The sequence below is a fragment of the Phyllobates terribilis genome, unplaced genomic scaffold, assembly GCF_046119375.1.
Source record: "Phyllobates terribilis strain yellow unplaced genomic scaffold, ASM4611937v1 Scaffold_11__3_contigs__length_659146591, whole genome shotgun sequence".
In the NCBI taxonomy this organism is placed as follows: Eukaryota; Metazoa; Chordata; class Amphibia; order Anura; family Dendrobatidae; genus Phyllobates; species Phyllobates terribilis.
In genome coordinates, this window is record NW_027362771.1 from 569,534,890 (window position 1) to 569,562,179 (window position 27,290).

Genomic DNA, 27,290 nt, shown 5'->3' on the forward strand with positions numbered 1-27,290 from the left:
TTCTTGCTTTCAAATTAATAATAATTTTTTGCTGCATCTTGCCTGTAAAATAATTTTGGGCATATTAGCAGTGTGTGGTACTCATTCTATTAGGCCATGAATACTAAGCTCCACCAGCTTTCAAATTACAAATAATTTTTAGCTGCATCTTGTCTGGAAAATAATTTTGGGCATCGTAGCAGTGTGTGGTACTCATTCTATTAGGCCATCTATACTAAGCTCCACCAGCTTGCAAATTACTAATAATTTTTAGCTGCATCTTGTCTGGAAAATAATTTTGGGCATAGTAGCAGTGTGTGGTACTCATTCTATTAGGCCATCTATACTAAGCTCCACCAACTTGCAACTTACAAATAATTTTTAGCTGCATCTTGACTGGAAAATAATTTTGGGAATAGTAGCAGTGTGTGTTACTCATTCTATTAGGCCATCTATACTAAGCTCCACCAGCTTGCAAATTACAAATAATTTTTAGCTGCATCTTGCCTGGAAAATAATTTTGGGCATAGTAGCAGTGTGTGGTACTCATTCTATTAGGCCATCTATACCAAGCTCCACCAGCTTGCAAATTACAAATAATTTTTAGCTGCATCTTGTCTGAAAAATAATTTTGGGCATATTAGCAGTGTGTGCTACTCATTCTATTAGGCCATCTATACTAAGCTCCACCAGTTTTCAAATTACTAAGAATTTTTAGCTGCATCTTGCCTGGAAAATAATTTTGGGCATAGTAGCAGTGTGTGGTACTCATTGTATTAGGCCATCTATACCAAGCTCCACCAGCTTTGAAATTAATAATAATTTTTAGCTGCATCTAGCTCGGAATATAATTTTTCTTCCCAATAGTGGTAGCAATAGAAATATGGGGCGCGCGCCTGGCTAACAAAAATATACGCTTCATAACAAAAAACACCAGCCTAGCGCACTGCATTAATAAGATGGCATCATTGTCTCTCCCAGTGCTAGGCCTACTTCGCCGGCTAGCATTCCTGTGCCTAAAACACAATGTATGGGTCCGCGCTAGCCACAATGCTGAGGGGTCTAAAGCTGCTGCTAACGCTTTATCACAATTCAATTGGCAGATTTTCACAGAGCTCCTTTCCAACGCCCACCCAGCTCCACCAGCTTGCAATTTCAAATCATTTTTAGCTGCATCTAGCTCGGAAAATAATTTTGGGCTTGTAGCAGTGTGTGGGACTTATTCTTAGTCCATCTATACTAAGCTCCACCAGCTTGCAAATTACAAATAATTTTTATCTGCATCTAGCTCGGAAAATAATTTTGGGCTTGTAGCAGCGTGTGGGACTTATTCTTCGTCCATCTATACTAAGATCCACCAGCTTGCAAATTAGAAATATTTTTTATCTGCATCTAGCTCGGAAAATAATTTTGGGCTTATAGCAGTGTGTGGGACTTATTCTTAGTCCATCTATACTAAGCTCCACCAGCTTGCAAATTACAAATAATTTTTAGCTGCATCTAGCTCGGAAAATAATTTTGGGCTTGTAGCAGTGTGTGGGACTTATTCTTAGTCCATCTATACTAAGCTTCACCAGCTTTCAAATTACTAATATTTTTTAGATGCATCTTGCCTGGAAAATAATTTTGGGCATAGTAGCAGTGTGTGGTACTCATTGTATTAGGCCATCTATACCAAGCTCCATCAGCTTTGAAATTAATAATAATTTTTAGCTGCATCTTGCCTGTAAAATAATTTTGGGCATATTATCAGTGTTTGGTACTCATTCTATTAGGCCATCTATACTAAGCTCCAGCAGCTTTCAAATTACAAATAAATTTTAGCTGCATCTTGTCTGGAAACTAATTTTGGGCATAGTAGCCCAAAGTAGCCCAAAATTTTTAGCTGCATCTAGCTCGGAATATAATTTTTCTTCCCAATAGTGGTAGCAATAGAAATATGGGGCGCGCGCCTGGCTGCTCAAAAATATACGCTTCATAACAAAAAACACCAGCCTAGCGCACTGCATTAATAAGATGGCATCATTGTCTCTCCCAGTGCTTGGCCTACTACGCCGGCTAGCATTCCTGTGCCTAAAACACAATGTATGGGTCCGCACTAGCCACGATGCTGAGGGGTCTAAAGCTACTGCTAACGCTTTATCACAATTCAATTGGCAGATTTTCACAGAGCTCCTCCCCAACGCCCACCCATCGGGCAACAGTTGCACACCCTCCCTATGGGATCTAGTGGCGAATAGTTGATGCCATTATTCAGAGCGTCAGTTGCCCCGTCGACGTGGCAAGCATACGGTAAGGCATGGAAAGAGTGGACACGACTAGTAGCAAGCAGACGGGTTGACCAATGTGAACAAGCCAGATTACAAGTCACCATAGAATTTCTCCACCAGCTAATGATGAGGGGCATATCAGGGGCGTCAGCGCAGCGGTGTCTGACCGGAGTAGCATTTCACTTCCAACTACTGAATTGGGGAGATATGACAAAGAGATTCATCATCAGACAATACATAAAAGGGTGGAAAAGGGGTCAGCCAAGTCAGGAGTGTAGACGTCCCGTCCCGTGTCACTAAAACTGATTTCTCACATCATATCCCTAACACCATTAACATGACACTCACAATTTGAAGCAACACTACTGTCTACTGCATTTGTGATCGCCTTCTTCGGGGCGCTATGCATAAGCGAATTAGTCCCTCAATCCAAAATTACCACCAGTGGAGGCTTATTACACCAGGACGTAATCATAGCCAATAATGCAATACGTCTACGCATACGCCAATCGAAAACGGTTCCAGCGGGCAGGGGCACTTGGGTACTTCTACAACCCACAAACGGTACGCTGAGTCGGGTAACAATAGTAAAAACATATATAACCATCAGATCACAAAGTAATTTCTTCCTATCACACATTGATGGAATGCCATTATCAAGATACCAGTTCCAATCTATATTTAATAGATGCATAACATCGGCAGGGAACCACCCCAAAGATTTTGGGACACACTCATTCCGCATAGGCGCGGCCACGGAAGCAGCAAGAGCAGGACTGTCAGAAACGGAAGTTCAGAGGATAGGGAGATGGAGATCCGCGTGTTTTGCGAGATACATAAGACCGGACTTGTTATCCTAACGTGGTTTGTTTCTTTTACAGGTGACGCTAAGCCAACAGTGTGGGTGATAGGCCACTGGTATAAACAGTATATTGGGCAGAAAAAAGGGCGAAAGTCCATGCAGGTGGGAGGACATTAGAGTTTCATAACACATATTTCAACTGGAGAGGTATTAGAGGCCTGCTATGGCCACAGGTACTAATGGAGGTAATCAAGGTAGGGAGAGAGGCAAGAGGTCCGGTCATCTTAGTTATACAGGCCAGGGGAAATGACCTAGGTCATCACAAGAGCGCATAACTAATGGCAATAAAGAAACTAGACACTGAGCGCTTCAGAGAATTTTTCACAAAACTAACTATAGTATGGTAAGAGATTGTGCCGATAGCGGTATGGCAAGGTGTGCAAGACATCATGGCCATAGAACGGACAAGGCGGGTAATAAATATTCGGATGGCAAAATTTAGAAAAGACAGAGGCGGTGTAGTGATACAACAGCGACAACTGGAAGGAGATAAAGCAGGCCTCATGCGGCCCGACGGTGTTCACTTAATGGATATTGGACTGGACATATTCCTGTCAGGACTCCAGGACGGAGTGGAACAAGCATTAAGAGTGATGGATGTGGTTCACAGTCCTGCATATGAGTACGCAGGATCCTCCGTGGCCTGGAAATAGAAAGGACATGTTGGAGAGTTACACTTGTTGGCCAACTTGCCGGTGTGGAGACCCAGGGCATGCTGCAACAAGCTGAATTATTTTAGAAATAAAATGCCTTTCTAATAGAATGAGTATAAAGAGTTAATAAAGCTGTGACCTATCCTCACCCAGTTGTAAGAGTTACATTATTGTATTGTCAAGGAAAGGGGGGCGGTAGGGGGGCTGACTGTCTGGGTTTGGTTGGGGGTCCCCACAGTCTGCCTAGGCTAGATGCATTTAAAAATTCTTATTAGATGCACAGGCGGTGCAGCTTGCTTCGCAGCTGGGCTACTACGCCCAAAGTATTGCCTAGGCTAGATTCAGTTAAAAATTCTATGCTGACTAGCAGACACTGAAGCTTTAGAGCAGACCTCTGAGTAAACAGCTCTTCAGACTCAACCATCTGTGTTACCCCAAGCCATAGTGTATGTAGTTTCATACAGTTAAAAGGGGGGGTGGACGACCCAACCCACCTGGAATTGATGATGCCAACGTCACGTAAAACACAGCAAGGGGACTCCAAAAAGAGTCTCCATTTTTTCCAAAAACTGTGGCACAGACACCACTTAAGTGGCATCAATTGCCCCAGAGTTGCTTAAAATGGTTGGTGAGGTGATTTTACCAAATCCTCAAGCTTTTAGTCTCCCCAGGATGACACAGGGGTAGAAAAGTCCTTGCGGATCCATGATTTGTTCATCTTTATGAACGTGAGTCTGTCTACATTCTCAGTGGACAGCCGAGTGCGCTTATCTGTCAGCGCACCACCAGTAGCGCTGAACACACATTCAGAGAGAACGCTGGCTGCAGGGCATTACAAGATATCCAAGGCGTGAGTGGCGAGCTCCGGACATTTTTCCAGATTGGAATCCCAAAATGAGCAAGGGTCCAGTGATACAGTCATGGCTTCGATGTTCACTTGGAGATACTCCTGTACCATCCTCTCTAGGTGTTGACTATGTGTCAGATTTCTTGTCTCCTGTGGCCTTGCAAAGGATGGTCTAAAAAAGTGGTGAAACGATTCCACAAAATTGCTGTTACCAGCAGATACTGTATTACTGTTACGGTTTGAGTGATGAAGACTCGACAGTCCCACTGTTTGCAAGTTAGAACTGTGAGATTCACTACGTGCACCACTGGTGTTTTGTGGAAAAGCACATGTAAGATTCTGCAACAGCCTCTGCTGATACTCCTGCATGCGTGAATCCCTTTCTATGGCAGGAATTATTTCGGCAAATTTACTTTTGTTCCGGGGATCTAAGAGTGTGGCACTGGCAACCCAGTAGTCGGGATTACTTCGAATTCTGACAATCCAAGGGTCATGTTGCAGGTAGTGCAGCAAGAAGGCACTCATGTGTCTTGCACATCCAGGAGGACCAAGTCCTTGTTGTGTTGGTAGCGAGGTAAGAATCATGCTTCCTTCCTCTGCCCTCTTCCCCCAACCTCACACAACAAAAATGTGATCAAGGTCTCCCTCATCTGATGAGTCTTACATGCCCATCGCCAGTTCGTCCTCCACTTCTTCCTCGGCTCCGGCAACTTCCTCAACAGTTTGGCTGCTACCATGCGCCCTGGTTAATCCCTCTCCAACACCCTCCCATGCCTGCCGCCTTTTTGCTTCCGACCGTCTGGACCTTGGAGATGTTATCCTTTCCGCATACGACTCCTCCTCTACTTCCTCCACCTCCTCTTGTCCCATCACCTGACTCTGAATTCTGTTTAACATGTGCTCCTGCATGTAAATCACCGGAATAGTCATGCTGATAATGGCATCGTCAGCACTAAACATCTTCGTCGCCATTTCAAAACTGTGCAGAAGGGTGTGTGGCGCCCCTAAGGGTTCAGTCGCCACAGAGGTGCTTGATCTCACCCAGAGGTGTGGTATCTCACCCTCAGGTAAGGAAGGAGTATTGCTCGGGACCCTAACACATGCATCCAACACATACCCGTAGTGGGGGTAGGGCGAGATTGCTCCTAAGGGAGAGCACAGTCCCAGGTCCCTAGCTGACGGGAGGGTCCTATGTAGTGGGTGTGGGTGGAGAAAGCAGCTTAGGGGAGCACATGACAGGGAGAGTATAAATAGGAAGCCATCTTAGAAAGAGCAAGCCAGTCAGAGGAGGAGAAGTGACAGGAGCAGAGGCTCTGCATGAGCTCTGCTCCGGAGGCGGGCCTAGCCTGGGAGGCCCAGGACTGAAGGAGAGAAGAGAGGAGTGGGAGCAGGAAGGCTCCAAGAACCGAAAGGACCCTAGGGGTACGGGCAGTGCAGAAGGCCACCCGTACGCCCGCAGCTACCAGGAGGTAGAGGGGTCAGGCCAGATAAGGGGAACCGGTCCCTCAACTAGCGGAGAAACAGCAAGGCTCAACTAGAAACCGGAGGCTGCAGCATTTCATGTACTGCAGGCCAAAGTCCACACCAGTCTCACTAAGAAGGTAGCCACATAGGACCCAGGGGACGGAACACACGTCGCCCGGATAGAAATGTCACTGGGTGTGAGGTGCAGGGAGAAGGCCAGAGAAAGGACACACAGAAGGGGGTCCTGGTAAGTACTCCGGAGTTATCTGGGGGTGGACTGAGCCCCTCACTGAGTATGCACAGCACAACGGGGGAGATTGCTCTGGTACCTGTAATCTGGACTGCAACAACTGTGAGTAAAGATCTTGGGACTGCATCACACGGACTGTGTGTTCATTACTGACTCCCTGCACTACAACCACCATCATCCACCCACACTGCCCTGAAGCTACACTCTTCCTGTGGGGAGTAATAATACCATTGCTGCAAAACCACCAGCTTCAGAGGACTGTTCCGCAGTGGCGGCCCCTTTGGCCGCACTCCACAGGTGGCGTAGTCGGACATTATAAAACCCATATATACAAATTACCCTTGGATTGACCACCCTGGGTCACGGACTGGGTCACCGCCACAGTGACTACAACCCCCAGCGTCTACCGGCCAGACTCCGGGTACCCCACGGCCCAGGGGGCGCGTCAACTTCATAGGTCCCTGATCTGAGACCACTCCTGCAGCGTGATTTGCCCCACCTCTGGATCTCGTTGGCCCAGGCTATATGTCAGAACGTATTGCACCAGGGCTTGTCGGTGCTGCCACAGTCGCTGCAACATGTGCAGAGTTGAATTCCACCATGTCGGCACATCGCATTTCAGCCGGTGAACTGGCAAGCCCAACGACTTCTGTAGAGATGAAAGTCATTGAGCTGTGGGATGCGAATGGCGGAAGCGAGCACACAGCGACCGTGCCCTCTGCAGAAGGCCATCTAGTCCGGCATAGAGGTCTAAAAATTGCTGGACAACCAGGTTCAACACGTGAGCCATACAAGGCACATGTGTGACATTGCCCCAGCGAAGGGCCGCACCCAGGTTTGCAGCGTTGTCGTACATAGCCTTTCCTGGTTGCAGGTCCAGTGGAGACAACCATTCATGAAACTGGGTCTCCAGAGCTGACCACAACTCCTCAGCTGTGTGACTCACATTTCTCAGACATTTCAAAGTAAACACCGACTGATGCGGTGATGTTGTGTGCGACATGCTGGTGGAGCGCAGGCACACCTTTCCTTAAGAAGTAGTGCCGACTGGGCATCTGGTACTGGGGCACAGCGACGGACATAAGGTCTCGAAAATCCTCTGTGTCCACCTGGCGGAAAGGCAGCATTTCTGTAGCCAACAGCTTGCAGATGGTGAAATTCAACCTCTTAGCTTTGTCATGGCTAGGAGGAAATGGTATTTTACTTGTCCACATCTGAGGGACCGAGGGCTGGCTATTGTGCTTAGACGGGGTTGAGTAGGGTTTCCCCGGCCAATTGCCGGTCTGTGAGGAAGATGCGGGCGGAAAAGTTAGGTTGCCTTGATCCAAAGGTGGTGCTCTCAATGTCAGAGAGCGCTCAACACCAGCTGGTGTTTCCACTTCCAAATGAAATGATGACCTGCCAATCACACTGGCTGTTGCGGGTAAAGAGGTGGCAGGTCTGCGTCCAAAAGCATGTGTGACTGCTGTCCCCCCAGTCACAGAGGATGACGAGGCCGCGAAGGCACAAAATGGGGCATACGGTGGTTGGCCCGGCCCGCTAGGCCGCATTGTAGCACAGTGAGCTTCCTACTGCAACTTATGCTTCATATCCATGTGACGGTTCATGCATGAAATACTCAAACTATGGATTTTTTGCCCTCTACTTAGCTTTTGGTGACAAATATTACAGATAACACGAGTTGGGTCATCCTTATCGATCTGAAAAAATGCCCAGGCTATGCAAGGCTTAGAGCCCATGCGACCTGAAGAGCCACTACGACTTGTGGTCAGAGGCAGAGTTGTTTTTGAGGATGCAGTTGTTGATGTGCTTCCAGTACTCTGTCTCTGCCCAGGAAGGCGCAACCTTACCTCGTCATCAATAGCATCTGTGACGCCCAGCTGTGCTTGATATCACAGATCCTAGAAGAGTGTATTGATGGAATCCTCCACAAGAGGCCCCCATAAACATTCACACATCTCCACCTTCCACCTCAGACCAGCAGAGGGAGCCCGTTAGGGATATAAATAGGGAAGGTGGAGCTAGGCAGTTCAGTTCCTCTGAAGAGTTCCTGCAGTAGAGAAGCCTAAGAGAGGTCAGTCTGCAGTGGAGCTCAGTCTAGTCTAGAGAACTCAGTTAATAGTTCAGCAGTGGAGCACGAGGCTCCTGTTAGCTAGATTCAGGGAGCCCAGTTAGAGCTTAAGGTGTGCCGGCGCCATAAGATCGGTGAAGCGCGGCAAGTTGCCGTTAGTGTGTATAGCCTAGTGAGGGCCCGAGTAGGCCGAAGGCGAGTGGAGAGTTAGTACATAGGGGGCAGAGGAGCTTAACCAGCTGACCCCGAAGCATTTACCGGACACCGAATCAGAGCTTACCAGGATCTCTATGACCCAGAAAGGCATAACTGGAATCCCTGGAGAACTACAAGTCCCAGGATCGCTAAGGTGCTGATACGTAACAGAGCCAGGAGACGCTTAGGCCCCGCATACTGGGAGCGTGAACTCCGAGAAAAGGCCCTACCACAAGGTCAGCCAGCGCAGGACAGAGACAAAGTTAGGCCTAGCTCCAGGCAGGTCAGAAACGTACTACGCAGAGGCAAGAAACAGGAGGCCCTACACCCGCTCATTGGGGAGGATCCTGATATGCACCCTTCACCCTACAGTGCTCCGGGATGTGTCTGAATTTCCACCAGTAAAAGGTACTGAAGTGACTACCGTGTCCGTTCCCGTTCTTGCTCTGACCCAGATGGGTCTCGCCTGTCCTGCATTCCCCCTGCATACGCTTTTCTGAGGCCTAGCTCCACCTGTGGGGAGCTATACCATCGAGCTGACTTATCACCGACCTCAGTGGACTGCTGCAGCGCCGGTGCTTCTCACCAGATATCACAGGTGGCGTCACGAATAGTGTTAAGCGATACCTTCCGATATCAGGAAATATTGGATCGGATTGGATCGGGCCGATACCCAAAAAGTATCGGATATCGCCGATTCCGATACCAGAAACCAATGCAAGTCAATGGGACACAAATACCGGAATGAAAATAAACCCTTTCTTTCCTTGTAGGTTAATTCTACATGAAGGAAAACAACTAACAATAATGTAAAATGTATTGGGGGAGGTGGTTGCCCAAATCGATGGGAACAGTGCTCACAGTGAAACATGAAAAGCCCCCACATCATTTTTTTTGGGGTACCCCATTTTAATAGCTAGTAAAGGCTAGGTATTCAGCTGGGGGCTGATATTAGTAGCCTGGGAAGCTCCGTGGGTATTACCCCCTTCCCAGGCTTCAAACATCTGCCCCAGCCATCTTCTTAACCTCCGCTAGAGACTAAAATTACGGGGAACCCCACGCCAATTTTTTTTTAAATAAATCCTTTATTTTAACACTAAATGGCAAGTACAGTAACCAACACTGTTACTGCACTTATTATATATGTGACTGACATGTTTCTATCTATCTAATCTATGTGTGATACTCTATTCTTTCTGTTATAAATTGTCGGGTACCGATGCTGAATTGCCGGCCGGCTTTTTTAATCAGACGGTGCATGAAAACACTACTATTTTTTTAAATAAATCCGTAACACTAAATGACAAGTACAGTAAGCAACACAGTCACTGTACATCTTATATATGTGACTGACATGTTTCTATCTATCTAATCTATGTGTGAAGCTCTATTCTTTCTGTTCTAAATTGTCGGTACCGGTATATGCCGCTGATGAATTGCCGGCTTTTCATGTTTCACTGTGAGCACTGTTCCCATCGATTTTGGCAACCACTGTAATGCCACAACCACCATGGCTGTGGCATTAACGTCTTAAAAAAATATTAATTCCTGCTATTCCATTTAATTGTAATGTAAGGGAGATAATGTAATGTCAGCACTTGAGCAGGAGAATTCTCCCCCGCTGGGATGGCATTCTGATGACAGGTGGATCGCAGCTGAGCGCTGCCATCCAGCTTGTCATCCTTCAGAGACACTGCAGCGCGCAGGCATTATGTGAACTTCCGATACCGGTATTCGATATTGTAAAAGTATCGGAACTCAGTATCGGAACTCCGATACACTTAATATCGGTCGATACCCGATATTTCAGTATCGGAATGCTCAACACTAGTCACAAACTCTTATAAAATTAACAATTATCCACCCTTTTAAAGACTGACCCCAGGATACGGGCCCGGGAGCCGACCACCGCGACATCCCCAAGGCCAGGCAAAGGCCCGGGTAGCTAGTCATCCCCATCCCCTGGGCTAGTCACATCCTCCTCCACCTCCTCCGTTGACCTCATCGACTGGCTGACTGTGGGTTGACAGTAAGTGGGATCTCCAACCTCGTCATTATCACCCTGTGTGTTCTCACACCCGTCGTCCTCAGAGCCAACATGTTCCTGCCCTGACCGAAAAGTCAAGTTGTCGCTCCAATCAGGTATTTGAGTCTCATCATCGTCTTCATCATTGTCTCCACCAACAGGAGTTACAGTTTGGGAACGAGGGTCTACATTATGCTCAGAACATTCTTCATCTGGTCCTGGATCCGACTCATAAAGATTCTGGGCATCAGTGCAGATCATTTCCTCGTCTGGATTAACAGAAGCTCTGGAGCAGGCCTCCGTTTCCCAGGCTATAGTATAAGTAATCAGCTGTGCAGACTCAACCATCTGTGTTACCCCATACTCAGTCAGGCAGCTGGAGACTTGAGAGCTGTGAGGAAGCAAGTGCGATTGGGGTGACACCTCTGAGGACTGGAGTATTTGTGATGTTGAAGTTGAGGTGGAGGAGAGCTCACTTGAAGGAGCACTTGATATCCGTTGAAGCACCTGATGTTTTTGTGCCTCATCTGGAATTTGTAGCGATGGGCGTGTCCGTAAGAAAGGGATCGTATCACATTGTCCACGAAAAGAAGTAGACATCTTAGTTTGGCTGGAAGATGGTCTTTCTTCTGCAGATGTTACTCCCCCCAACCGCGGGGGGGCTCAACCCACCAGCGGACAGGCACTAGCATTGGGAGAGGGGGGCTGGCCGTCAGGGTCCACCGCGGCTCTGGCACAAACCCGGCGACACGGAGGTCGCATGGGCAGGAATGGACTGGCCGTGTCGGCTTCGCACTCCAGCGTAGTCCCTCTGCCCGCTCGCGCCCGTAACCTCAAAGGGATGCGCAAGCGGCTTTTCTTCCCAGGGCTGTTCCCCGCCCAACAGGAACGTGGGGGAGCTCAGGTCGGCCTTCCACTGTACTCCCTTACCTCCCTCACCCTCTTTCCTTCTTCTGTTCTCCATCTAACCCCTCGGCTCTGTGGTGTCCGCTCTCCCTCCAACTCTCTCCTTCTCACAGGTGGACTACCGCGTGTATTCACATTGTGGCGAATCTTTTGGGCCCAGGCATAAGAAGTTGTCTAGGTAATGGATAATATGTGCCCCCTTAGAAACGTCCATTACAACCCATTCGAGGAAGCAACTAAACGCCTCAAATAGTGAGCAGGATCTGGACCACCCCATGGGCAAACAGCGATCTATATAGTATGTTCCTTCCCAGAAGCAGCCCAATAGGTGGACACTATTCAGAGGCACAGGTAGTAAGTAACCGGTACGCCCCATCAATGTCTGTTTTGGCCATTAGGGTGACCCTTCCCAACTTCTTGATCCACCTGATTGCCTTGTCAAAGGATGTACAGTATATACTACTGCACTTGGTTCCACGTCGATGTTGTCGTTTACGGACCTGCCCCTTGGATATGACAAAGGGTGGATTAGTCCGAATGTATTGGGTTCCGTTTTTGGCACAACTCACAACGGGGATACCACTATGTCTTGTAAGGAAAGTGTTCTGAATGGAACCGCCATTCTACCTAATGATATTTCTTTTTTTAATTTTCTTGTCACGACGTCTGGGTGTTGGTAGGCTGATTTTAGATTTTTACTCCAGCCTTTCTTGATTTTAGAAGGGCATGACATGCCTATATCTGTGTCTCCCCCACCTTTTACTCCTCCACCACTTTTCTTTTCGCATGACTATATGTACTTGTCACTTTTCCATGTGTTAGTTGTGTCTTCTGAGCAGTTTGTCAGCTTTTGGACAAGTGTTTTCTATGTGTTTTTATGTGTTTTTATGTGTTTTTGTTTGCCTGCCATTGGTTTTAATGGTGTTCGAAGGAGTTCGACGAACAGTTCGACGAACAGTTCGTCGAACATACGGGTTTTTGACGAACCGAACCGAACTTGAACACTACGGGGGTGGCTCAACTCTACTCCTGTGTGTAATTTATTCTCAATACAACTGCAGCTGTTCTGTGAAGGCCTCAAAGGATTGTTTGAGAACATTTGGGATCAAACAGCATCATGAAAACCAAGGAACACAGTAGATAGATCAGGGATAAAGTTGTGGAAAAAAGTAAAACAGGGTTAGATTATAAAAAAGTATTGCCCAAGCTCTGAACATCTGTGACGATACAGTGTAAAATCTTAATTAGCCAGAAGATTAGATTTGTTAATCCAAGAGAAATACCTTATTGTGTTTTCTTAGAGATTGCTGGCTGTTTTTTATTAATGTTTTGCTTGCTCATCAGTTTATGTACACTAATTTAACTTGAAAAGTGTCCAGCATTACACTAATCTCATTAGTATCTCAGGAGCCTCTAACCAGTGTTCAAAAATCGTCTAGGCACATTGTGTAAGTGTTGAAAGAAGATCCGGTGGAGCCTTCACCACAGGGAGTCTCACATGTAGACCCAGGTGATGGGGTCGACCTGAGAAAGATACCTCCACTAATACACACTTAGCTTTGAGGGAGGAGGGTGAGAGCAGTTCTGCCATTCAGGGGGCTGAGCCCAGAGAAGCAGAAGGGACATGTGTTTTTGTAGCAGTCAGACTTGGGAAGCAAAATCAAAGAGCATCAGAAAGACTTTACAAGGAGAATGAGAGACATCCTTCAGGACAGCAGATCGATTACATGGCATTACCCAAAGAGACACAGATTTGTATTGTACATGATTCTAGTCTAAGTGTACGGCCCTGACTGGAAAGATATGGATCTGCTCCATTTGACTATCAGAGAGACCATGGATATGTTGGGGTTGCCAGGAGGGACCCACTGGTCTCCTGCAACCCACAGAGACATTCGGAGAAGTCAGATTGGGACCCTCCAGTCATCTGGCTCCATGGAAATTCTCAGAGAGGCCAGGTTGGGACCCTCGGGTCTCCTGGCTTTGTACCTCGATGGACTGCTAGCTTCCTAAGCTTGCCGCTACCTTCTCTTTGTGGGGGCCCACCAGAAGCGGAGGTCACTGGTTGAGGCAGTCGGCCATGAAAGTCTCCAAAGTCGCAGCTGTTCTATCCCAGGCGGGTGGAGAAGGAAGGGTGAGACTGTGTAATGTTGTACCATCTTCGGTATTTGCTGGGAATGTTATGTGTGTTTATTGTCCGCTTTGTGGTTCAATAAAGTATTGCCACACTATTTTACCCTCATCCTGTGTTGTCTGAGTAGCGTTACACCAACGGAAGACCCCGGGTCTTCACATATTGGTGGCAACAATGGGATACTACTCAGCCCAGTAGATTTGGGGGAGCTGCAAAGTGACTGGTGTTAGCACACACTGTCTAAAGGGCTCCACAACCAGGGAGGCATATAGACAGACCCACCAGACCATAGGTAAGGCATACACAGTGGGTTTCGGATGCTACCTTATCCAACCCCACCAGCCCAGCCTTGGAAGGAAGACCGGAGAGGATATACAGCAGCAACAAGAAACAGTAACTTTAGGAGCTGTGCCAGCTTCAACAGATTGAATACCAGGCCATCGACATTCATCGGATTTAATTTAATTTAGGAACCACAGGATACAGAGGACAGCATGTGTGGACACAATGGATACCAGTCTGTTTTCTTCAATTAAGTGTGGAGTTAATTTGCAAGGAAGACATGGAATATACTCTGAGGAAACTGGATGATGTAAAGTTTTATTCTCAAGAAGGTGAGACCTCTTACATTCGTGTCTGTGCTTAAATACATGCTGATGGAATGTCTCCAATTAGTGGAGAAGGATGATTGGGAGGATCCTATCGTGTCTGGCAAATTAAGATTGGGGGAGCAATGTGACGATACAGCGTAAAATCGTAATTAGCCAGACGATTAGATTTGTTAATCCAACAGAAATACCTTATTATGTTTTATTAGAGATTGCTGGCTGTGTTTTATTAATGTTCTGCATGCTCATCAGTTTGTTTACAGTAATTTTACTTGTAAACTGTCCAGCATTCCACTAATCTAATTAGTATCTCAGGAGCCTCTAACCATTGTTCAAAAATCATCTAGGTACATTGTGTAAGTGTTGAAAGAAGATCCGGCAGAGCCTTCACCACAGGGAGTCTCACATGTAGACCCAGGTGATGCGGTTGACCTGAGAAAGATATCTCTACTAATGCACACTTAGCTTTCGGGGGAAGGGTGAGAGCAGAAGGGACATGTGTTTTTTGTAGCAGTCAGACTTGGGAAGCAAAATCAAGGAGCATTAGAAAAACTTTACAAGGAGAATGAGAGACATCCTTCAGGACAGCAGATGGATTTCATAGCATTACCCAAAGAGACACAGATTTTTATTCTACATGATTCTAGTCAAAGTGTACGGCATTGACTGGAAAGATTCTTATTTGCTCCATTTGACCATCAGAGAGACCATGGATATGTTGTTTGGTGCTGCCAAGAGGGACCCACCAATCGCCTGCAACCCACAGAGACGTTCGGAGAAGTCAGATTGGGACCCGCCGGTCATCTGGCTCCATGTAAATTCTCAGAGAGGCTAGGTTAGAACCCTTGGGTCTCCTGCCCTTGTACCTTGATGGACTGCTAGATTCATGAGCTTGCCGCTATCTTCTCTTTGTGGGGGCCCACCAGAAGTAGGGTAGTCGGCACTGGAAGCCTCCAAAGTCGCAGCTGTTCTATCCCAGGCAGGAGGAGAAGGAAGGGTGAGATTGAGTAATGTTGTACCATCTTGGGTAATTGCTGGGACTGTTCTGTGTGTTTGTTGTCCGCTTTGTGGTTCAATAAAATATTGCCACCCTGTTTTACCTTCATCCTGTGTTGTTTGAGTAGCGTTACGCCCACGGAAGACCCCGGGTCTTCACACATCTCACAGAGCACTGTTCCATCCATCATCCAAAAATGGAAGGACTATGCAAACCTACAAAGGCATGGCCGTTCCCCTTACTGCCATCCCAAGAAAGGAGAGAACTAATTAGAGAAGCAGCACTCTGGAGGAATTGCTGAGATCCACAGCTCAGGTGGGAAAATAGTTCCACAGGACAATTATCAATTGTATACTCCACAAATATGTTTTTTTTATGGAAGATTGGCAAGAAGAATGCCTTTTTTGACAGCAAGTCATAAGAAGTCCTGTTTGCAGTTTGCAAAAAGCTAAGTAATGGACACAGCAAACATGTTCAAGAAGGTGCTCTGGTCAGATGAGATCAAAGTAGAATGTTTTGGGCTAATTGCAAAACGTAATGTATAGCAGAAGGCTAACACTGCACATTGCCCTGAAAATACCATCCACACTATAAAACACGGTGGTAGCAGCATCATGCTGTGGGGATGCTTTTCTTCTTCAGCAGGAACATAGATGTTAGTTAGAGTTGATTGGAAGATGGATGGAGCTAAATACAGGGCAATCTTGGAGGAAAACATGTTAGGCCACGTGCACACATTGAGTATTTGCTGAGTTTTTTATCTCAGTATTTAATTGTAAGCCAAAACCAGGAATGGAAGAATCAGAGGAAAAGTATAATAGAAAAACGTCACCACTTCTGCATTTTTTACCCCCTCCTGGTTTTGGCTTACAAATACTGAGGTAAAAAACTCACAAAAAACTGTATGTGTGAACGTGGCCTAAGAGACTGTAAAATACTTGAGACTGGGGCATAAGTTCACCTACCAGCAGGACAATGATCTAAACATACTGCCAGAGCTACAATGGAGGATTTAGATCAAAGTATATTCATGTGTGTGAATGACCCAGTCACAGTCGAGACCTAAACCCCATTGAGAATCTTTGGCAAGACTTGAAAATTGGTGTTCCCAGACACCTCCATTCCATCTCACTGAGCTAGAGATAATCTGCAAAGGAGAATGAGCAAAATTTTCAGCCTCTAGATGTGCAAAGTTGGTAGAGATGTACAGCTAAAGACTTGCAGCACTGTATTATTAGTCATGATGCAAAACTAGTTAACGTCTCAGACATTAACTTATAGGATTAAGTAGACCTGTAGAAGCGTTTTCACGCGAAACAGCTGTTGTCTGCTCTTTTCTTCCCCGCTCTCCCTGCTTGCCGGACCTTTTATCCTTATGGAATAAAGATATTGCTTTTAAGGACTGGTGAGTGCAGCTCATTTTTCTTTCTTAGGGTTATTTTGGACTGTTTAAACTTTTTTATGAGCTTTTGCACCTGAAAGGTTACCAAGGCCTATCTAGGTGTCTGCATTGTACATGTTCAGCTTTGCACTGACTATTGCAGATGCTTGCAGGTGGGGCAGGTTTTTCACTTTCTTTGCTGTAAGAGATATTTGTCAGATTGGTGAGGAACGACCTCTCTCGTCTTGGGGAGGAAATATCACGGGATAATCTTTCCCACTCCCAAAGACGAGGGATACAAGAATTACGACAAATTAAAGATGTGGTCACCAAAAGAGCAGACAAGGGGGGCAATGTAGTGATCTGGCCTTCACAGGATTACGAAAAAGAGGCATTCAAACAACTTTACTTTATAAAAATGATTGTTATAAAAGACTGGATACCATTCCTCTCCCGATATTTCAAAGGGAATTGACCAATTTATTGGATGATGGAGTTGAATCATCTGCCATCTCTGTAAAAATGAAGGAAGCTCTTTTACCGGAGTTTCCAGTGGTTCCTACCTTTTATTTACTTCCTAAGGTTCACAAAGACCCCCTCTGCCCACCTGGTAGACCCATAGTCTCCGGCTTGGGGGGGTCTTTGTGAACCTATATGTCAATTTGAGGACTTTTTTTTTAAACAATGTGTAGAAACACTTCCATCATTTGTAAAGGATACGACCAACGTCTTGAGGAAGCTCGACAGTATTATCCTAGAAGCAGACATGTGGCTTGTCACTTGTGATGTGGAGTCCTTATATATACAACATAGCGATGGCATTACAGCTGCCAGATTTTTCCTGGAGATGACCAATCTGGAACCGGTACTTATTGATTTTATTTTGGAACTCTTAGAGTTAATTTTAACACATAATTTTTTTGTGTTCAAGAACCGACCCTTCCTACAGCTCCAGGGGACAGCGATGGGGGCGTCTTGTGCTCCTTCATACGCTAACCTTTTCCTGGGGCTGTGGGAAAGGGACATGGTCCTTGAAACACCCGGCCATGAATCGGTCATCTCCTGGTCACGCTACATAGATGATGTATTGTTTATCTGGCAGGGCTCCTCGTCGCAACTAGACAAATTCCTTCATCACCTTAACAATAATAAACTAAACATCAAATTAACTTACAAATACAGCCAGTCCCATATTGATATACTTATCACCAGAATGGAGGATGGAAGGATTGTCACAGATATTTTTCGTAAGGAGTCTTCTACCAACTCCTTACTGCATTTTACCTCGTCACATCCTCCTAAATTAAAATCTTCAATCCCTATTGGTCAATATCTCAGGGCTCGCCATATTTGTTCGAGCAATGACAGATTTAATAACCAAGCACAAGATCTCTCTAAGAGATTCTTAAGTAGAGGCTATAATACTCGCATATCAATAGAGCATATACCAGAGCCAAAAATTCTTATAGACAAAGTCTTCTCGCTATCAATCTAAGGTCTAGAGGAAGGGTTTTTCTTTTTTTTAGAAAATTCATACCCTAGATTTATAACTACATTCAATAACAACTGGACAGATATCAGGAAAATTCTGACGAGACATTGGTCAGTTTTACTGACCGATAAAGATTTAAAATGTCAGCTCCCCAATTGACCAGCCATGACCTGGCGGAAGTCAAACAAACTGAGTGACTTATTAGCTAATAGTCATCACATTCCACCTAAGGGTCCACTTTTATTTGGAAGTAAAGGACACACCTGGGGTAGTTCTTCCTGTGGTAAATGTTCGGTATGCAGATTCTTTCCAAAAGTGTCACATTTTTGTAACTCCAATGGAGAGAAGTCTTTTCGCATTGTCCACCATATCACGTGTAATACTGAAGCGATTGTCTATCACCTCACCTGCCCATGCGGACTAATTTATATAGGCATGACCACCAGAGCCTTGAAAGTACGCATACAGGAACACATAAGAGATATAAATAACGCCTCTTCCTGTACTGATCTTCAATCCCTCAAAACGATACCGAAACACTTCCTGGAAAATAATAGCGGTAACCCGCGAGGACTTATTGTCCGGGGTATTGATCATGTATATATGGGCATTAGAGGTGGGAACATTAAAAAGAAGCTGCTCCAGAAAGAAGCACGATGGATTGTGTTATTAGACACGATCTCCCCAAAAGGGTTGAATGATATGGTCAGTTTCAAGTCTTTCTTGTAAAAATAAGTGCTGCGCTGTTTTTAGACTGACACCTTCTGTCTTTTTATTCTTTAAGATGTCCCTGCCATTTGTGCTCAAATGTTTTTATCTTACATTGTCTTTTTTTGATAACTAATTTGATTCAGGTTCGCTGTGTCATGGTATTGTGGAGGCATGTACATCTTGAAATAGTCTCACCCATGCATCAACTCGACAGGAGGTACGACTTATTGAACGCACCAATGAACATTGAAAATAGCCAATACAGTCTTGAGCAGCTGACCCTGATGACAACAATAATATAACAAGTATCATTTCAACAATATTTTCAAAGATCTCCCTAATAGAAGAAACATTTCCAGGAAGACAACATCAAACAATCTTTGGAAGAACTAATTAATATATACATATGATAATTTTGTTTATTATGGGTGAAGAAGCGGTCACTCTGTAGGAAGAGATTTATGGGGATATTCATTTTTATATCCTCTGTTTTGCGTAGACCTCCTAAAACAGTCTCTATTCCTTGATGTATTGATTTCAATGATCTTGATGTGTTCTACTGACTGGCCATGTATTTATCATAATGGCTTGCTTTATGATCTATAAACTCTGTAGTCCTCTATATATCATCCTAGTGGCTATTGAGTTTTTTCTAAATAATGCTCTGAGTGTGACCATATAGTATGTATACCCTTATATGTCTACCTGCTGATTAATACTGTTTATATCCACCTATATATGGTGGGGATATTCCATATAGGACTATCTCTCTTCTATAGAAGAGAAAACAGCATGCCTAACTTGCCATTTATAACATCCTGACATTGTATTCCTAGTGTTGATGAATACGCAGCATGTTGCGACACAGTGAAGTGGCCATTCTATGTGTTCGCATATTGCTGAGCTTTTCACAGCTCCTAGCCCACCCACTCAGGCCTCCTGACATATCATGTTATTCGGCATTACCTGCTCCCACGTGTATGTGCTTCCGCTCCGGCGGCGTCCTGGGCAGACCGTAGGAGATATCACATCTGCTCTCCAGTTGCGTGCGGCGTGTGTGTGTCCGTGTTATCGCCAGGGGTGGAGCATCATTGCGTGAAGGATTTTGATTGGCACATCCCTGTACATAAGGTGTCCCCCTTCCCCATGACAGCCATGCCTCGTGACTAGTGTTGAGCCACCCCCGTAGTGTTCGAGTTCGGTTCGGTTCGTCGAACACCCGTGTGTTCGCCGAACTGTTCATCGAACTGTTCGTCGAACACCTTCGAACACCGTTAAAACCAATGGCAGGCAAACAAAAACAAATAGAAACACATAGAAAACACCTTCAAATGTGTCCAAAAGCTGACAAACTGCTCAGAAGACATAACTAACACATGGAAAAGTGACAAGTACATATAGTCATGCGAAAAGAAAAGAGGTGGAGGAGTAAAAGGAGGGGGAGACACAGATATAGGCATGTCATGCCCTTCTAAAATCCAAAAAGTGAGAAGCCGACACGGCCAGTTTGTTCCTGCCCGTGCCACCTCCGTGTCGCCGGGTTTGTGCCAGAGCCGCGGTGGACCCTGATGGCCAGCCCCCCTCTCCCAATACTGGTGCCTGTCCGCTGGTGGGTCGAGCCCCCCCGCAGGGGGGGGCTAACATCTGCAGAAAAAAGACCATCTTCCAGCCAAGCTAAGATGTCGACTTCTTTTCGTGGACAATGTGATACGATCCCTTTCTTACGGACACGCCCATCGCTACAAATTCCAGATGAGGCACAAAAACAGCAGGTGCTTCAGCGGATATCAAGTGCTCCTTCAAGTGGGCTCTCCTCCACCTCAATTTCAACATCACAAATATTCCAGTCCTCAGAGGTGTCACCCCAATCGCACTTGCTTCCTCACAGCTCCCAAGTCTCCAGCTGCCCGTCTGAGTATGGGGTAACACAGATGGTTGAGTCTGCAGAGCTGTTTACTCATACTATAGCCTGGGAAACGTAAGTCTGCTCCAGAGCTTCTGTTAATCCAGACGAGGAAATGATCTGCACTGATGCCCAGAATCTTTATAAGTCGGATCCAGGACCAGATGAAGAAGGTTCTGAGCATAATGTAGACCCTCGTTCCCAAACTGTCACTCCTGTTGGTGGAGACAATGATGAAGACGATGATGAGACTCAAATACCTGATTGGAGCGACAACTTGACTTTTCGGTCAGGGCAGGAAGAGGTTGGCTTTGAGGACGACGGGTGTGATAACACACAGGGTGATGATGACGAGGTTGGAGATCCCACTTACTGTCAACCCACAGTCAGCCAGTCGATGAGGTCAACGGAGGAGGTGGAGGAAGATGTGACTAGCCCAGGGGATGGGGATGACTCGGTACCCGGGCCTTTGCCTGGCCTTGGGGATGTCGCGGTGGTCGGCTCCCTGGCCCGTACCCTGGGGTCACTCTTTAAAAGAGTGGATAATTGTTAATTTTATAAGAGTTTGTGACGCCACCTGTGGTATCTGGTGAGAAGCACCAGCGCTGCAGCAGTCCACTGAGACCCGTGATAAGGCTGCTCGATGGTGTAGCTCCCCACAGGTGGAGCTAGGTCTCAGGGCAGCGTATGCAGGGGGAATGCAGGACAGGCGAGACCCAGCTGGGTCAGAGCAAGAACGGGAACGGACACGGTAGTCACTTCAGTACCTTTTACTGGAGGAAATTCAGGCATATCCCGGAGCACTGTAGGGTGAAGCGTGAATATCAGGATCCTCCCCAATGAGTGGGTGTAGGGCCTCCTGTTTCTTGCCTCTGCGTAGTAAGTTTCTGACCTGCCTATAGCTAGGCCTAACTTTGTTACTGTCCTGCGCTGGCTGACCTTGTGGTAGGGCCTTCTCTTGGAGTTCACGCTCCCACTATGCGGGGCCTAAGCGTCTCCTGGCTCTGTTACATATCAGCGCCTTAGCCATCCTGGGACTTGTAGTTCTCCAGGGATTCCGGTTATGCCTTACTGAATCTAGTTAGCAGGAGCCTCGTGCTCCACTGCTGAACTATTAACTGAGTTCTCTAGACTAGACTGAGCTCCACTGCAGACTGACCTCTCTTAGGCTTCTCTACTGCAGGAACTCTTCAGAGGAACTGAACTGCCTAGCTCCACCTTCCCTATTTATATCCCTAACGGGCTCCCTCTGCTGGTCTGAGGTGGAAGGTGGAGATGTGTGAATGTTTATGGGGGCCTCTTGTGGAGGATTCCATCAATACACTCTTCTAGGATATGTGATACCAAGCACAGCGGGGCATCACAGATGCTATTGATGACGAGGTTAGGTTGCGCCTTCCTGGACACAGATGGAGTACTGGAAGCACGTCAACAACTGCATCCTCAACCACAACTCTGCCTCTGACCACAAGTCGTAGTGGCTCTTCAGGTCGCATGGGCTCTAAGCCTTGCATAGCCTGGGCATTTATTCAGAATGATAAGGATGACCCAACTCGTGTAATCTGTAATATTTGTAACCAAAACATAAGTAGAGGCCAAAAAATCCATAGTTTGAGTACTTCATGCATGAACCGGCACATGGATATGAAGCATAAGTTGCAGTGGGAAGCTCACTGTGCTACAATGCGGCCTAGCAGGCTGGGCCAACCACCGTCTGCCCCATCTTGTGCATCCACGGCCTCTTCATCCTCTGTGACTGGGGGGACAGCAGTCACACATGTTTTTGGACGCAGACCTGCCACCTCTTTACCTGCAACAGCCAGTGTGATTGGCAGGTCATCAGTTCATTGGGAAGTGGAAACACCTGCTGGTGTTGAGCGTTCTCTGACATCGAGAGCACCAGCTTTGGATCAAGGCAATCTAACATGTCCACCTGCATCTTCCTCACAGACCGGCAGTTTGCCGGGGACATCCTACTCAACCCCGTCTAAGCACAACAGCCAGCCCTCGGTCCCTCAGATGTGGAAAAGTAAAAGACCATTTCCTCCTAGCCATGAGAAAGCTAAGAGGTTGAATTTCACCATCTGCAAGCTCTGGGCTACAGAAATGCTGCCTTTCCGCCTGGAGGACACAGTGGATTTTCGAGACCTTATGTCCGTCTCAGTGCCCCAGTACCAGATGCTCAGTCGGCACTACTTCTCAAAGAAAGGTGTGCCTGCGCTCCACCAGCATGTCGCACACAACATCACCGCTTGTTTGAGAAACTCTGTGTGTGACAGGGTGCATTTCACCACAGACACTTGGACGAGTAGGCATGGACAGGGGCGTTACATGTCGCTGACTGGGCACTGGGTAACTATGGTGACAGCAGGACAAGGGGCTGCTGTCCAAGTCTTACCGTCCCCACGAGTTGTGCGTCAATCCTCTTTATCTCGAAGTTCCTCCACTGCTTCTGCCTCCTCAACCTCCTCTCGGTCCTCCACCTGCACCCAAAGCCTGTCTGGTAATGCCACCTGCATTCTAACTGCGCAGAAGGAATCCTGCACACCTCCTTACTATGCTGGCAGCAGGGCTCAAGGCATGAGTTTTTACTTTGAAATGTCTGGGAAATGTGAGTCACACAGCTGAGGAGTTGTGGTCAGCTCTGGAGACCCAGTTTCATGAATGGTTGTCTCCACTGGACCTGCAACCAGGGAAGGCCGTGTGCGACAATGCTGCATCGCCGGGGCAATGTCACACACGTGCCTTGTATGGCTCACGTGTTGAACCTGGTTGTCCATAAATTGTTAGCCCACTATCCCGGACTAGATGGCCTTCTGCAGGGGGCACGGTCGCTGTGTGCTCATTTCCGCCGTTCGCATCCCGCAGCTCAATGACTTACATCTCTACAGAAGTCGTTGGGCCTGCCAGTTCACCGGCTGAAATGCGACGTGCCGACACGGTGGAATTCAACTCTGACCATGTTGCAGTGACTGTGGCAGCACCGACAAGCCCTGGTGCAATACGTTCTGACATATAGCCTGGGCCAACGAGATCCAGAGGTGGGGCAAATCACGCTGCAGGAGTGGTCTCAGATCAGGGACCTATGAAGTTGACGCGCCCCCTGGGCCGTGGGGTACCCTGAGCCGGGCCGGTAGACACTGGGGGTTGTAGTCACTGTGGCGGTGACCCGGTCCGTGATCCAGGGCGGTCAATCCAAGGGTAATTTGTATATATGGGTTTTATAATGTCCGACTACGCCACCTCTGGAGTGGGGCAAAAGGCGCCGCCGCTGCGGAACAGTCCTCTGAAGCTGGTGGTTTTGCAGCAATGGTATTATTACTCACCACAGGAAGAGTGTAGCTTGAGGGCAGTGTGGGTGGATGATGGTGGTTGTAGTGCAGGGAGTCAGTAATGAACACAGAGTCCGTGTGATGCAGTCCCAAGATCTTTACTCACAGTTGTTGCAGTCCAGATTACAGGTACCAGAGCAATCTCACCCGTCGTGCTGTGCGTACTCAGTGAGGGGCTCAGTCCACCCCCAGATAGCTCCGGAGTACTTAGCAGGACCCCCTTCTGTGTGTCCTTTCTCTGGCCTTCTACCTGCACCTCACACCCAGTGACACTTCTATCCGGTATCCTCGGGCCTTGGCGGGCGACTTGTGTTCTGTCCCCTGGGTCCTATGTGGCTACCTTCTTAGTGAGACTGGTGTGGACTTTTACCTGCAGTACATGAAATGCTGCAGCCTCCGGTTTCTAGTTGAGCCTTGCTGTTTCTCCGCTAGTTGAGGGACCGGTTCCCCTTATCTGGTCTGACCCCTCTACCTCCTGGTAGCAGCAGGAGTACGGGTGGCCTTCTGCACGGCCCATAGCCCTAGGGTCCCTTCGGTTCCTGGAGCCTTCCTGCTCCCACACCTCTCTTCTCTCCTTCAGTCCTGGGCCTCCCAGACTAGGCCCGCCTCTGGAGCAGAGCTCATGCCGAGCCTCTGCTCCTGTCACTTTTCCTCCTCTGACTGGCTTGCTCTTTCGAAGATAGCTTCCTATTTATACTCTCCCTGTCATGTGCTCCGCTAAGCTGCTCCCCTAAGCACCCACTACATAGGACCCTTCCACCAGCTAGGGACCTGGGACTGTGCTCTCCCTTAGGAGCAATCTTGCCCTACCCCCACTGCGGGTATGTGTTGGATGCAGGTGTTAGGGTCCCGAGCCATATGCCTTCCTTACCTGAGGGTGAGATACCACACCTCTGGGTGAGATGCAGTAACTCTGTGGCGACTGAACCCTCAGGGGCGCCACACACCCTTCTGCACAGTTTTGAAATGGCGACGAAGATGTTTAGTGCTGACGACGATGCCATTATCAGCATGACTATTCCAGTGATTTACATGCTGGAGCACACACTAAACAGAATTCAGAGTGAGGTGGTGGAACAAGAGGAGGTGGAGGAAGTAGAGGAGGAGTCGTATGCGGAAGGGATAACATCTCCAAGGTCCAGACCGTTGGCACCACCAAGGCGGCAGGCATGGGAGGGTGGGGGAGAGGGATTAACCAGGGCGCATGGTAGCAGCCAAACTGTTGAGGAAGGTGCAGGAGCCGAGGAAGAAGTGGAGGATGAACTGGCGATGGGTATGGAAGACTCATCAGATGAGGGAGACCTTGATCACATTTCTGTTGTGCGAGGTTGAGGGGAGAGGGCAGAGGAAGGAAGCATGATTCTTACCTCGCTACCAACACAACAAGGACTTGGTCTTCCTGGATGCGCAAGACTCATGAGTGCCTTCTTGCTGCACTACCTGCAACATGACCCTCAGATTGTCAGAATTCGAAGTAATCCCGACTACTGGGTTGCCACACTCTTAGATCCCCGGTACAAAAGTAAATTTGCTGAAATAATTCCTGCCATAAAAAGGGATTGACGCATGCAGGAGTATCTGCAGACGCTGTTGCAGAATCTTACATGTGCTTTTCCACAAAACACCAGTGGTGCACGTAGTGAATCTCACAGTTCTAACTTGCCAACCGTGGGACTGTCGAGTCTTCATCACTCAAACCGTAACAGTAACACAGTATCTGCTGGTAACAGCAATTTTGTGGAATCGTTTCACCACTTTTTTAGACCATCCTTTGCAAGGCCACAGGAGACAAGAAGTCTGACACATAGTCAACGCCTAGAGAGGATGGTGCAGGAGTATCTCCAAGTGAACATCGAAGCCATGACTGTGTCACTGGACCCTTGCTCATTTTGGTATTCCAATCTGGAAAAATGGCCGGAGCTCGCCACTCACGCCTTGGAGATCTTGTCATGCCCTGCAGCCAGTGTTCTCTCTGAACGTGTGCTCAGCGCTGCTGGTGGTGTGCTGACAGATAAGCGCACGCGTCTGTCCACTGAGAATGTAGACAGACTCACGTTCATAAAGATGAACAAATCATGGATTCGCAAGGACTTTTCTACCCCTGTGTTATCCTTGGGAGACTAAAACCTTGAGGATTTGGTAAAATCACCTCACCAACCGTTTTAAACAACTGTGGGGCAATTGATGCCATTTAACCCTAGAACGCATGACCATAAAAATCTACACTTTCATATACCTGTGGCCTTTTAGGCTCGTGTGCAAATAACATGGAATAACTCAAACTCAAATGACAAACAACTATATACATGAAGAATACCTAGAGTTTCAAAATTCTAACTAAAGTAATCTTGCAGAAAATAGAAAACAATTAACAGGGCAGGCCTGCGAGGCACCAGGTATGCGTTCTAGGGTTAAGTGGTGTCTGTGCCACAATTTTGGGAAAAAATGGAGGCTCTTTTTGGAGTCCCCTTGCTGTGTCTTACGTGACGTTGGCATCGTCAATTCCAGGTGGGTTGGGTCGCTCCCCCCCCTTTTTAACTGTAAGAAACTAGATACACTATGGCTTGGGGTAACACAGATGGTTGAGTCTGAAGAGCTCAGAGGTCTGCTCCAAATCTTCAGTGTCTGCTAGTCAGCATAGAATTTTTAACTGCATCTAGCCTAGGCAATACTTTTGGCGTAGTAGCCCAGCTGCGAAGCAAGCTGCACCGCCTGTGTATCTAATAAGAATTTTTAAATGCATCTAGCCTAGGCAGACTGTGGGGACCCCCAACCAAACCCAGACGCTCAGCCCCCCTACCGCCCCCCTTTCCTTGACAATACAATAATGTAACTCTTACAACTGGATGGGTGAGGATCGGTCACAGCTTTATTAACTCTTTATACTCATTCCATTAGAAAGGCATTTAATTTCTAAAATAATTCAGCTTGTTGCAGTATGCCCTGGATCTCCACTCCGGCAAGTTGGCCAACAAGTGTAACTCTCCAACATGTCCTTTCTATTTCCAGGCCACGGAGGATCCTGCGTACTCATATGCAGGACTCTGACCCCCACCCATCACTCTTAACGCTTGTTCCACTCCGTCCTGGAGTCCTGACAGGAATATGTCCAGTTCAATATTCATTAAGTGAACAACGTCGGGCCGTATGAGGCCTGCTTTACCTCCTTCCAGTTGTCGGTGTCGTACCACTACACCGCCTCTGTCTCT